The sequence below is a fragment of the Nicotiana tabacum genome, chromosome 17 (genome assembly GCF_000715075.1).
Source record: "Nicotiana tabacum cultivar K326 chromosome 17, ASM71507v2, whole genome shotgun sequence".
NCBI classification, from domain to species: domain Eukaryota; kingdom Viridiplantae; phylum Streptophyta; class Magnoliopsida; order Solanales; family Solanaceae; genus Nicotiana; species Nicotiana tabacum.
Window position 1 is genome coordinate 29,176,493 of NC_134096.1, and position 13,782 is coordinate 29,190,274.

A 13,782-nucleotide genomic window follows, 5' to 3' on the forward strand; every position below is an offset into this window, starting at 1 on the left:
AGAATGATATGCACTCTAGGTGCTTGATAAAATGCCTTAATGAGCTGAAATCATGAATTTCTTTCTAATTATTATTCAATTTTGTGATATCGTTAGTTGATTGGAATTTCTAGAAGTATTGGGATGTTAAGGTAATCTAAAGGAAGCTCAAGCAAGGTATGTTGGCTAAACTTTCTCTATAGAATCGGATTTCATGATCTCACTGTGAACTCCAAGTACGGTTTCCCAAAGTGCCAATTCTTATCATGTTAGATTGCCTGAAACACATGATTGATCATATGCCGATATTGTCAAGTATTGTCTCAATATATATCCTTATTCTCTCTTACAAATTCACTTCTCGTGATGTTGATGTAGCGAATGTCTATGACTCCAATTTATGTTTCAAAGGAAATGGGTATAGCTTCCTTGTAAAATGTTTCCCATGTGTCATAAGCTTTTACTTCCTCATGTGTAGAGGCTATGGCGTTCCTAAATGTTTTAAATGTCCATAATGTTCTATGGTCACCCATTGCAAGTAAAAGGGAGTGATAGTATGAACATGAAATGTGGCTGCTTGCCCAAAAAATGAGAATTTGGAGGCATTGTATATTCCAGTGGTTTCAATCATAGTGTGTGTGCTTCTAAAATAAAAATGCAAAGAACTTTGATGTTAAGTCCCCAAGAATCATGAACTTAGCTGATGGCCATAAGATAACAAGCGAGTACATAACAATATGAAAGAGAGATGTCCTATGCTAGATAATGATGAACCTTATAGAAAAGAAATTGGTTTGCGCGCCATTGAAGTCCACTTATAGATCCACCATACATGTACTAATGTAATAAGTTGTGTTTCTCCATAATGAGCATGAACATGAGGTATATCAATGATCTGGGAACTTACGACCTTAAAAGAAATATTAGTCATGTCGCTTTGAGTTTATATATAGTCATGTGCATAATGATATGTTATGAATCCTATGGACGGTCTATGAAATGCATAGGTGTATAGTATAGGTGATCCCTATGGACAGTCTATGAAACCCATAGGTGTAAAGTATAAATGAATCGTATGGACGGTCTATGAAACGCATAGGTCCATAGTATAGGTAATCCCTATAGACGGTCTATGAAACGCATAGGTGTATAATATCGATGAACCCTATGGACGGCCTGTGAAATGCATAGGTTCATAGTAAGAGAGGGTTGTGGACGGTCTGGTGAGACGCATAGCCAGCACGAACAACATGTGACATTTTCATGCCCTAACCTCGGGGAGCGTGACCGGCGCTCAACCGAGATAACTTGGCTAAGCAAGCCTGCACAACACATCCTACACAAAGTCCCTCATGATTAAAGAGAAGATTTATTTCATTTGTTAGATAATGAGGATGATCATGTGAACAACATCAATTCATTATCATTAGTTACATCATTTTTAAGCCTCAAAATACATACACTATCATAGTTTGAAGTGGAACATGTGTTAAAAATACAACATTACTAGTTTGACCTTCCCAACACCAACATACTACATACACTATATCTACGGAGCCTCTAATATATACAAAGGAGTACAATGATAGTGCCGGCAACAAGGCCCCGGCTATACCTCAAAACTAAATGCACAAGGAACAAAAGATATACAACCCCAAAATAAAGTGGGGCTCACCAAGTCAGCTGGGAAGAGGGTGCACCGCTATCATTGATCAAAGCCGCCTGTTGTGGAACCACCTTGAAGGAGTCTTCCGTGGAGTAACAATAACGTACCGACACTCCTAACGATGCCAATATTTTAGAAACCCTAGCAAGTTCCTCTTGATGAAATTCCAAGTCTTGATCTAAGTTGAGTAGTGAAATCCTTGAATCCTCCCATTTCTCTCTCTAGGATAGCTCTCTCATCTCTCAAAAATACCAGATAACCCCTCAAAAATGACCTTTGTGGCTAGATAAAATGAAATGGGGTCGGATTATAAAATTAGAAAAAATGAAGCCCCGATGTAGATCTGCGGTTGCGTATATGATCCCATAACACTTTAGCGGTCCGCAAAATGGATCGCATAATGGTCCTCTGGAACTGGGCACTTTTGTGCAGGTATGCGACAATTGTGCGGTCCGCAGATCAATTCTGCGGTCGCATAATGGACTTCAGAACCTTCTTCCGAAATTCCTCATGCTGGTTCTGCGATGTATTTGCAGGCCCACAAAATGATTATTAGGCTGCATAGTTGACCGCAAAATAACTTCCCAGATTTTCCCATTTCTCTGCTTCACTTTGCGGCGGATATGCAGTCTGCAGATCCGTTCTGCGGTCGCATAATGGACCGCAGAAATGGCCTGATCTGCAATAATGTTTCTTTAACTCCCCAGTTCACTGTTCAACCCCAAAAAGTCCATACCGCGGTTAGCCTACCTCGGCACCATGAAACCCCAGGCTTTAGGTGCAATTCTTATGGGGCCTTAAAATCCCATATCATGGCTTATGTGGCTCACTTGCTTACGATCATATAGTTTGTTTCATAGCTTCTTGATGTGTTTCATTTACCTCTTTGTGAATTGCCCTATTTTTTTTATATTGTTTTGTCTGCTCTACATACTAGTCTTATTCCACATGTACTAACGTCCCTTTTGCCAGGGGTGTTACATCTTTATTGGATGCAGGTGGTTCTACAGCAGGCACCATCGATCAGTAATAGAAGTACACCCCCTTCTCAGCTGACTTGGTGAGCCCCACTTCATATCGAGGTTGTGCGTCTTTTTCTTCATGTGTATAGTGTCTTGAGGTACAGCTGGGGCCTTGTCACTGGCACTATCATATCACTCCTTGTATTAACTAAAGGCTCCGTAGACATACTGTGGGTTGTATTTTGATTTGGGTAAGTCAAACTTGAAATGTTGTACTTGTAACACATGTTTTAACTCCTAAAACCACGAATATGTAATATATTTTGGAAAATCGTGAATGAAGTTATTAATGGTAATGAAATTGGTGTTGTTCATGTAATCTTCTCATTATCTAATTAATGGAATACATCTTCACTTTATTCATGGGTAAGGTCGGGTAGAAGGCATCGAGTAGGCTTTCTTGATTGGGGTATCTCAGTTGAGAGACGGTCGCGCTCCCCAAAGTCGGGGCATGACAAGATTGGTATCAGAGCCTAAGGTTTTAAAGTGTCCTAGCATGTCTCAGAGTTGTGCCTAGTATAGTTCTTCTTATCGGTGTATTTTCGACCACATCTATAATTAGGAGACTACTTGGGCATTTAGGAATGTCACCCTTCTTTGATGATTCTAGATCGTGCGATAAAGCTGGTTGTAAGACTATTCCTCTTTTAACTCGTGCATTGTTCTAATTTTCAGAATACGACACCTAAGAAGAAGGCAAAAACTGGCCAAGGGGCCAATGCCACCCTAGGTGTGGTATTTAATTCTATACTTGATGATCGTAACACCGCCTGATTCTACTACTTCTGCTCAAACTGCACCAATCCCTCCACCTACTGAGGGATGCAACGATTCCTCCTCCAACTGATATTCTAGTCCCACCTCCAGCCTTAGCTCCCGATCCCAATGTTTCTGATGGGGATCTTAGGGGAGCCATACAGATGACAACTCAGATCGTGGCTTCCCAGACCCAGAGATCGAATGTTGCACCTACTTCTTCCAGCCAGCAAGGGGATTTCGCTCGCTCTAGAGTGAACAGGTTTATTAAATTGGATCCTTCAGTGTTCATGATACTAATCTTGAGGAGGAACCCCGGGACTTTATTAATGAGATGCACAAGACTCTTCGATTTATGCGTGCTACTGATATAGAAGAAGTGTAGTTGGCCTCCTACCATCTGAAAGACGTTGCATATTCCTGGTTTGAGCTGTAGGAGGAGTCCCATAAGGAGGGGAGCCATCCGGCATGGAGGAGTGAGTTTGTCGATGCCTTCATTGATCATTTCTTTCCTACCAAGACTAAGGCGGGCCGTCCGCCGTGTTCGAGAGCCTGAAATAAGGTAACATGAGTGTGTGGGATTATCACATGATATTCACGTGCCTTTCCAAGTATGATATACATGTTTCCAACTATGGAGGCTAGAGTGCGCCGATTTGTGTAGGGCCTCATCCCCTTGGTTATTAATAAGGCCGCTACAGCTGCCTTGAATCCTTAGATGAATTATGGGAATATGGTGGTGTTTTCTCAAGTTATGGAGGATCTAAAGTTAAAAAGCAAGATGGAGAAAGATAACAACAAGAAGGTCCAATCCGTGGGTAATTCTAGTGGCTCCTACAGTGGGTGTAACGGTGGAAAGGCATTACATAGGAGAGTGTCATCCAGACCCACGCAATCAGTTTTTCTGTCTTCAGCTAGAGCACTGTCATCAAGGTCGGATCAGCAAAAGTGGAACCATAATATGCCAAACCAAGGCAACGAAGGACCTAATCAGTAGGTCTAGCGAGCGGGAACTATCAGTTACAGGAGAGTCCCCCATGTCCTAAGTGTAGGAGGCGTCATTTGGGGTTGCGCCGACGTGACACTGATGAATTTTTCGCATGCGGAGCAAAGAGTCATCATCTAAAGCACTGCCCCAACAACCAAAGAATAGCAAGTAAGTCCCTCAATGCCTTCTACCTTATTCTATGATGTGTTTGAATGAGTATGACCATAGAGTTCATGCCATGTATGTTTGATCATGGGATGATACTTCTTTGCATGTTTGGACCTCCAACCATGGTTAGCTTAACTCATATGGGAGAATATGCGGAAGTTTATTGAGAGCCTTGTTTATGGTATCATACTTCAAATGGCTAGAGAGGCTGTGACTTAGATCTCTTCACTCAGGTGGTTGAGATTGCCAGGAGGATTGAGCGGATTCGTGGCCAGGGGAGAGAGGCGACATCTGAGAAGAGGCCTCTTCATTTTTGTGGTTTTAGTGGTGCCTCGTCTGTAGGTAGGGGTTCTTTTATTTGAAGCTATTTTATCAAGTTGGTTCAGTCAGTACTCCGGGTTTCTGGTGGTACTCCAAGAAACTATGGTACATATGGTTCCCGCTCGGGACATCTATCACTCACCGCATCTCTGGCTCTCATCAGTGCACCTCCGATATGGAGATTCTTCAGTGGTTATTCGGGTCATCAGGGATAGCCTCAAATCCAATAGCTATGCCTAATGAAGGGTTTCTTCGAGTGTAGGGATATGGGGCATTACATAAGGCATTGCCTGAGATTGCAGGTTGGAGCATAGCAGGGTAGTCAAGCCATTGTTCCAATACCAGTTACTGCACCACCCACGCAGCCAGCTAGAGGTGCGGCCTAGACAACCTGAGGTGGAGTCCAGTCATTGAGAGGACATTTTGGAGGGGTTCAGCCCCACTATTATGCATTTCCAAGTAGGCCTAAGGCGAGGTCATCTGGCGCAATTATTACATGTACTATCTCTGTCTGTCATAGAGATGCTTTGGTGTTTTTTTATCTGAGTTCTACTTATTCATATGTGTCTTCATTTTGCATCACACTTGAGTATGCCTCAAGATTCTCTTTATATTCTTGTTTCTATATCTACATCGGTTGGAGATTCTATAGTAGTAGATCGAGTGTACTTGTCTTGTGTTATTTCTATTGATGGCTTTGATACTATAGTTGATATCTTGTTATTGGATATGGTCAGTTTTTAGGTCAATCTTGGTATGGATTGGTTGTCCCCATATCACACTATCTTGGACTGTCAAGCCAAGACTGTGACTTTAGCTATGCCAGGGTTGCTTAGATTAGAGTAGAGAGACCCTTGGTTACGCTACTATAGGGGAGTTTAATTCTAGAAGGCTCGATGCATGGTTGAGAAGGAGTCTTTAGCGCTTACATTCAAAATTCTAGTGTGGAGATTCCTTATACTGACTCAGTACCGGTACTAAGGGAGTTCCTAGAGATATTTCCTGCAGATTTGCTGGGCATGCCACTCGATAGGGATATTGACTTTTTCATTGATTTGGTTACGAGCACCCAGCCATTTCTATTCCAACATAACGTATGGATCTAGCTGAGTTGAAGGATTTAAAGGAGCAGTTGCATGATTTGCTTCATAAAGGATTCACTAGACCTAGTATTTCTCATTAGGGTGTGTCGGTATTATATGTGAAGAAGAAGGATAGTTATATGAGAATGTACATTGATTATCGGCATCTGAACAAGGTTACTACCAAGAACAAGTATCCATTGCCTCTGATTTATGATTTTTTTTAACCAACTTTAGGATGCCAAGGTGTTTCCCAAGATTGATTTGAAATCTGACTATCATTAGGTAAAGATTAGGGCTTCGGATGTCCCTAAGACAACTTTTAGGACTCGTTATGGTCATTATGCGTTCCTGGTGATGTCATTTGGGTTGATTATTCCCCATCAGCTTTCATGGATTTTATGAATCGAGTGTTCAAGACCAATTTGGATTCCTTTGTAATTGTATTCATCGATGATATTCTGGTTTACTCTCGTAGTATAGAGAAGCATAAGCAACACTTGAGAGTAGTACTCCAGACTTTTAAGGATCATTACATTATGCTAAGTTTTTGAAGTGTGAGTTCTGGTTGGACTCAGTTGCATTCTTGGGTCATATTGTGTCTTATAATGGTATCAAGGTTGATCCTACGAAGATTGAGGCAGTTCAGAATTGGCCTAGACCTTGTTCAGCTAGATTTGGAGTTTCTTGGGTTTGGCGGGCTAGTATCGTCACTTTGTTGAAGGATTTTCATCTATTGTAGACCCTTGACCAAGTTGACACATAAGGGTGATCTGTTGAGTGTGAGGAGAGCTATAAGAAGATCAAGGTTGCTTTGACTATAGCTCCAGTGTTGGTGTTGCCCACATGTTTGGGTCTTTATACTGTGCATTGTGTTGCTTCACGCATTGGGCTTGGTGCAGTTTTGATGTAGAATGGTAGGGTGATTGCCTACGCATCTCGTCAGTTAAAGACCATGAGAAGAACTATCTTGCACATTATTTGGAGTTGGCAGTTATTGTGCATGCAATCAAGTTTTGGAAGCACTACTTGTACATCGTATCATGTGAGGTTTACACTGATCATCGGAGTCTCCAACACTTGTTCAAGAAAAAGGATATGAATTTGAGGCAGCAGAGGTGGTTCGAGTTGTTGAAAGACTATGATATAACTATATTGTATCATTTGGAGAAGGCAAATGTGGTAGCTGACGCCTTGAGTGCTTGCCAGTTTGATGATCCTCATTTGTTTGTTTTGAAGGACATGGTGCTGTGAGGTGGTGTGAAAAAGGTTTTGATTGGAGATGATGGTGTTATGTCACGACCCCGATTTCTCTCTGTAAGATGTCGTAACAGCACCTAGCCTTAAGGACTAAGTAAGCCTAACACTTACAGAAATAATGGCAAAATTCAACCAATAACTATTAATTTCGAAATGGAGGTAGTACAAGTCATAAGCTCTACTGAGTTTGCTAGAAAATTCCTAAATATAACTATTCTGGAAGAGAAATAAATAGTACAAGATGAAGTTTCAGAAGGTGACTCTGAGGCCTACGAACGCGACGGCAGGTTTACCTTGAGTCTCCACAGCAATGCTCGGCCATCTAGCTAATAATCAACAACATCTGAGGCACCTGGATCAGCTCAAAATGTGCAGAAGCGTAGCATGAGTACATCACAGCGGTACCCAGTAAGTAGCAAGACTAATCTCGGTGGAGTAGTGATGAGGAACAATCAAGACACCCACTAGACTAAACAACCTGAACAAGTATAATTGTAGAACTAACGGGGAACAATATCAATATAAAGCTAGGCATGATGACAATAATAATACGATGTTTGTAATAGAAACTAAAAACAACAAATAGATACGAGGCACAACAGGTAATAACATTGTAGAGTAAGTTGAACGTAGTTTAAATTCGGTGAAACCAAATAAAGGAAAACAAGTAACAACTCAATAAGAACAACCGTTTTCACACTAGGTTTATCCAAGAATTTCCACGAGGTACCAAACCTCAAATCACAAATCAAGGGTCCAAATTCGTGAACCCTAATCACTTGGCATCTTGTGCCCACATTACAACTTATAACTGCACGGACGACTCATATGCCAAGAGGGTGACAGTATCTAATATCTGCATGCACTAATCATGTGCCAACAATAACAATGACTCATGACTGCACGGACAACTCACGTGCCAATAGAACAACTCTCACACATAAGGCAAGTAGATTAGAGTACATGTAAATGGTCAATAACATCAGGATTCATCTTCTTAACCCGATATGGGTGATCAATTATGTGTATGCTTGTGCAAATGTTCTATCATGGTTCAATCCAACAAGTAAGAGTAGAGACAATGAATGGCACATAAGAAATGATCACCACAAAATGTACAAGGTAAAACTCGCACAAGGTAGGCACACCACTACACAAATATCAACAACAACAATTCCCCCAGGCCATCACAAGTCATCACAACTCATTCCCCGACATAGCCCACCTTGTCTCACCACGTGCGCAATAATAAAGTAAATGCCCGCCTTGTCTCACTGCACGCGCATAATAATGTTCCCACCTTGTCCCGCCGCATGCGCAAACCCACATATACAACCCGCCTTGTCACACCGCATGTGCTAATAACAATAGCACAGCAGAAACCTCGTGCAAACACCCCAACAATCCTCTAAACAGTACCACATGTGCCAAAACATAACAACACAATAAAATGACTTTCACAACATGTGCCCATATGCCACAACATCTCCTCAAAATAGTTTCAACACGACAATCACGCATAGCTCTCAGCTCAACAACACTAAGTACAACAGCAAAAACAATAATAACACGAGAGTACGATAAGTAAATCAACACAAGAACTTCAAAACACAAATAAGCGGAAGTACGAGCTCACAAATAATGACACAACAAGGAATAACGGTCTCAACAAGAATAGCTCAACAAGGGAGAGATAATGTGTAACAATGATTCAACAACAGTACAATTCGATGATAAGAGAGATAGCATAAATCAATGACCCAAAATAAGAACACATCAACAATGAAAGGGATAACAAATTTTCAATTAAGGCTGAGCAATTACGGAAGAGGTAATAATAATTTCAATTAAGGTTAAGAAAATACGGAAGAGAAAATAATAATTTAAATTAAGGTTAAGCAATTACAGAAATGATAATAATGATTTCAATTAAGGTTAAGCAATTAAGGAAAATATAACATGGCAATAAAGGAGGCAACAACTTGAATTAAGGAACTTAAGAGTTCAATTGGCAACAAGGGTAAAACATGAATCAATTAAATCCAAATAAGACTCGTAATGGTAAATTTAATAAATGGAGGATTTAACATGATAACACAACTTCATAGCTAATGCACATAAGAACCTAAGGGCCCTAAACGGTCATATTTCCACAACTAAGCCTGAGTACGTACTCATCACCTCGCGTACACGGCCTTCAAATGACACAATTAGCATAAATGACTCAAATCCTAAGGGGTAGTTCCCCCACACAAAGTTAGGCAAGATACTTATCTCAAAGAAGCTAGACTGATACTCTAAAATGACCTCGTGTGAAACAACCTCCGAACGGCTTAATTCTAGCCAAAATAATTTCATAACATAAATAAAACTCTAGGAAACAACTCCGGATAAATAAACTTTGGTTATCAATTAAAGCTAAAAGGTCAACCCAAAAATCAACCTCGGTCCCACACCTCGATACCCAAAAAAATTCACAAAACCTGAAAACTCATTCCGATACGAGCTCAACCATACAAGAATTATCTAATTCCGATATCGAATCACCCTACAAATCCTTATTTTACAATTTTGAAAGATTTTACAAAATTTAACATTTTCTTTCATTCAATTCACTAATTTAATGATGAAAACAATTATAGAATCATGAAATATAATTAAATCCAGGTAAAGATCACTTACCCCCAAACAACCACATGAAGAACCCCTATAAAATCGCCCAAATTCGAAGTCTATAACTCAAAATATGAAGAAAATGGTCAAATCCTCGACTTATATGGTTCTGCCCAGGTGTTATGCATTTGCGGACAATAACAAGCGCCTACGAGCTCGCTTTTGCGAACAAACATTCCACTTCTGCGCTGCCTTCACTTCTGCCTCTTCATCTCTGCATCCGCGATCACTGTCCATCCCTTCCTATTTCGCTTTTCCGACTGCTGCCTCACCTATGCAGTCTCGCACCTGCGACCAAACCTATCGCAGGTTTAATGGCACCAGTCTAGAACTCTTCAGCATCTCCTTAAGTCACAAATCTGATCTGTTAACCATCCGGAATCCACCCGAGGCCCCCAAGACCTCAACCAAATATACCAATACATCCTACAACACGATACGAACTTTGTCGAGGTCTCAAATCACATCAAACAATGTCAAAATTACGAATCGCACCTCGAATCAAACTTATGAATTTTCAAATCTTCCAACTTGTAAAACTCGTGTCGAAACATATCAAATCAATCCGGAATAACCTCTAATTTGGCATGCAAGTCCCAAATGATATAACGGAGCTAATCCAACTCTCATAATTGCAATATGAGCCCGATATCAACCAAGTCAACTCCCGGTCAAACCTCTCAACCTTACAAAACTTCAACTTTTCTACTTTTTGCCGAAATGCTTCATATTACTCTACGGACCTCCAAATCCAAATTCGGACGCACACTTAAGCCTCTAACACAAGAATCCTTCTTCCAAATTTACCCCAAATCATCCAAAAACTGAACTTGACCACACACGCAAGTCATAAAACATAATACGAAGCTGCTCAAGACCTTAAGCCGCCAAACGGGATGATAATTATCAAAATGATCGGCCGGATCGTTACATGTTATGTGGCTTCAAGGCCAAATTTGTGTTCCAAATGTCGATAGCTTGAGAGATTTGATCCTTGAGGAGGCTCATAGCTCATGGTATTCTATTCACTCAGATGTCACAAAGATGTATAGTGACTTGAAGCAACATTTACTTGTGGCGGAAGATGAAGAAGGACATTGTTGGGCATTTTTGCGGTGCTTGAATTGCCAGTTGGTCAAGTATGAACATCAGAAACCATATGGGTTGACTCAGAGGTTGGTGATACTAGCGTGGAAGTGGGAGCGCATTACTATGTACTTTGTGGTAGGATTACCTCGGACCTTGAGGAAGTATGGCGCTATTTGGGTCATTGTGGACTGATTGACCAAATCTACGTATTTCATTCTAGTGATAACTTCTTACACTTTAGAGAGGTTGGATCAGATCTAAATCAGAGATATTGTTCTCTTGCATGGTGTGCCTATATCTATCATTTCGGACAATGGCACACAGTTCACATCGCACTTTCAGAGAGTTATTCAGCGAGAGTTGGGCACGCATGTAGAGCTTAGCACTACATTTCACCCGCAGACGGATGGCCACTCCTAGTGGACTATCCAGATCCTTGGGGTTATGTTGAGGGCATGTGTTATTGATTTTGGAGGATAGTGGGACCAATTTCTACCATTGGTAGAGTTTGTCTACAACAACTACTAGTCTAGTATTCAAATAGCATTCTACGAGACTTTATATGATAGGCAGTGTCGTTAGAGATGGCAATGGGGCAGGGCGGGGCGGTTGCGGGGCAGGTTTAATCTTAACCCGCAAATATTTCAACAATGAACAAGCTCGACTGCATAGTAAAATTTTCAATTTGACTTGATTCTGCCCCGCCCCGCATAAACCTGCCCCGCCCCGCCCCGCCTCACTTAACTTCTCTTTAATATTATTTATTTTCATTTTATTAGAAGTGACATAGTTTAATGAAGTATTTATTTATTAACATTTTGAAGTAAAAATAAAATAGTTTAGGACTAAACCCATCTTAGAAATATTGATTTAACAAATTTTAGCATTGAAATTATAGTATATAGCTAGTATAAAACATTTTACCTATTGCTTTAGCTAAATGGGAACAATCTGATTATTACTCAATATTCCCAAACTTTTGATGTTACTCTCAATTAATGTAAAATTATTAAAATTTGACTAATTTGCCATTTTTTAACATTAAGCTTTTCTTATTAATTATGAATATCTTACGTTCATATGTTGAGTGAGCAAACAGTTTCATTAATATTTTTGTCTATCTAAAGGATACTCAACAATAACAAAAATAAAAACAACAAACCTAGTAGTTTCCCACAAGTGGGGTCTGGGGAGGGTAAATTATGCGCAGCCTTACCCCTGTCCCTGGAAGGGCAGAGAGGATGTTTCTGATAGACCCTCACCTAGAGAATGACTGAAAAAGAATAGGTAATTGCAACAAGTAGGAACAACAGCAAGATGAACTAAGATCAAATCCAAGATTGCAGTCATACTCTAGGTAGTAATAGCCATCTAAGAATAAAAGATATCATACTAACACTAATGCTAGCAAACTGAGTAAGACAAAGAGAAACGCTCAACTACCTATGAACTTTCTACCCTAATATTTGACCACCACACCCTCCTGTCTAGGGCCATTTCCTCATTTAGTTCCAGCTGTGCCATGTCCTACCTAATAACCTCTCCCCAAGACTTCTTAGGCCTACCTCTACCCCTCCTACTACCCACCGAGGCTAACCGCTCGCACCTTCTAACTGGGGCTTCTATACTTCTCCTATTAACATGCTCGAACCATCTCAACCTCGCCTCCCACATCTTATCATCCACAGGGGCTACTCCCACCTTTTCCCGAATAACTTCATTCCTAATCTTATCCAACCGGGTATGCCCACACATCCACCTCAACATCCTCATCTCAGCTACTTTTAGCTTCTAGGTATGAGAGTTCTTGACCGGCCAACACTCTGCTCCATACAACAAAGTAGGTCTAACTACAACCATGTAGAACTTAACTTTAAGTCTCAGCGGCACATTCGTCTCCTCCTACTTCCTTAACTTGAGTCTTAGCTTGATCATACATGTCCTTAATCACCCTAATGTAGGCTACTGGGACTCCTTTAGCCTCCAAGCATTGCCAGAGCACCTCTCTCGGGACTTTTTCATATGCCTTCTCTAGGTCAATAAACACCATGTGCAAGTCCTTCTTCATCTCCCTATACCGCTACACCAAAGGATACTCATTTTAGCAAAATAGCATTTTTGAAAAACCACTAAAACTGGAACAAATAGTTTAAATAATACTTAGATAGCTAGATACCATATGTTGGTATTTTCCATTGAAACACATACCATATGCAAAAACGATAATGTAACTCAACAATAAAGGAATATCACTTCACTACTTCAGCAAAAAATAAAATAAAAATTATTTTACTAACCATAGAATTGTAGATATTTGAGTAAGAATTAAAGTAAAGAAAAAGTTGATGCAATCGTACAGCAAACTTTGCCCTCATAACATGACTTTGCCTCAGCAGCATAAACTCGATAAAGAAAAAAGAGTTTAAGAAAATAGAGGAAGAGACCACCCGCAAACCTCCCCGCCGCGCATTGAGTTTTGAAGAAAATTTTAAAACCCACCCCGCACCCGCATAAGCTTCAAACTGCCTCGCCCCGCCCCGTTGCCATCCCTAGGTGTCATTCTCCTATTGATTGGTTTGATCCTGGTGATGCTAGGATGTTGGGTACGAATTTGGTTCGTGATGCTTTAGATATGGTGAAGTTGATTCAGGATCGCCTTCGGACAACGCAAGTAGGCCGAAGAGTTATGCTGACAAGAAGGTCTATTATGTGTCTTATATGGAGGGTGAGAAGATACTTTTGAAAGTTTCGCCTATGAAGGGCGTGATGAGATTTGGG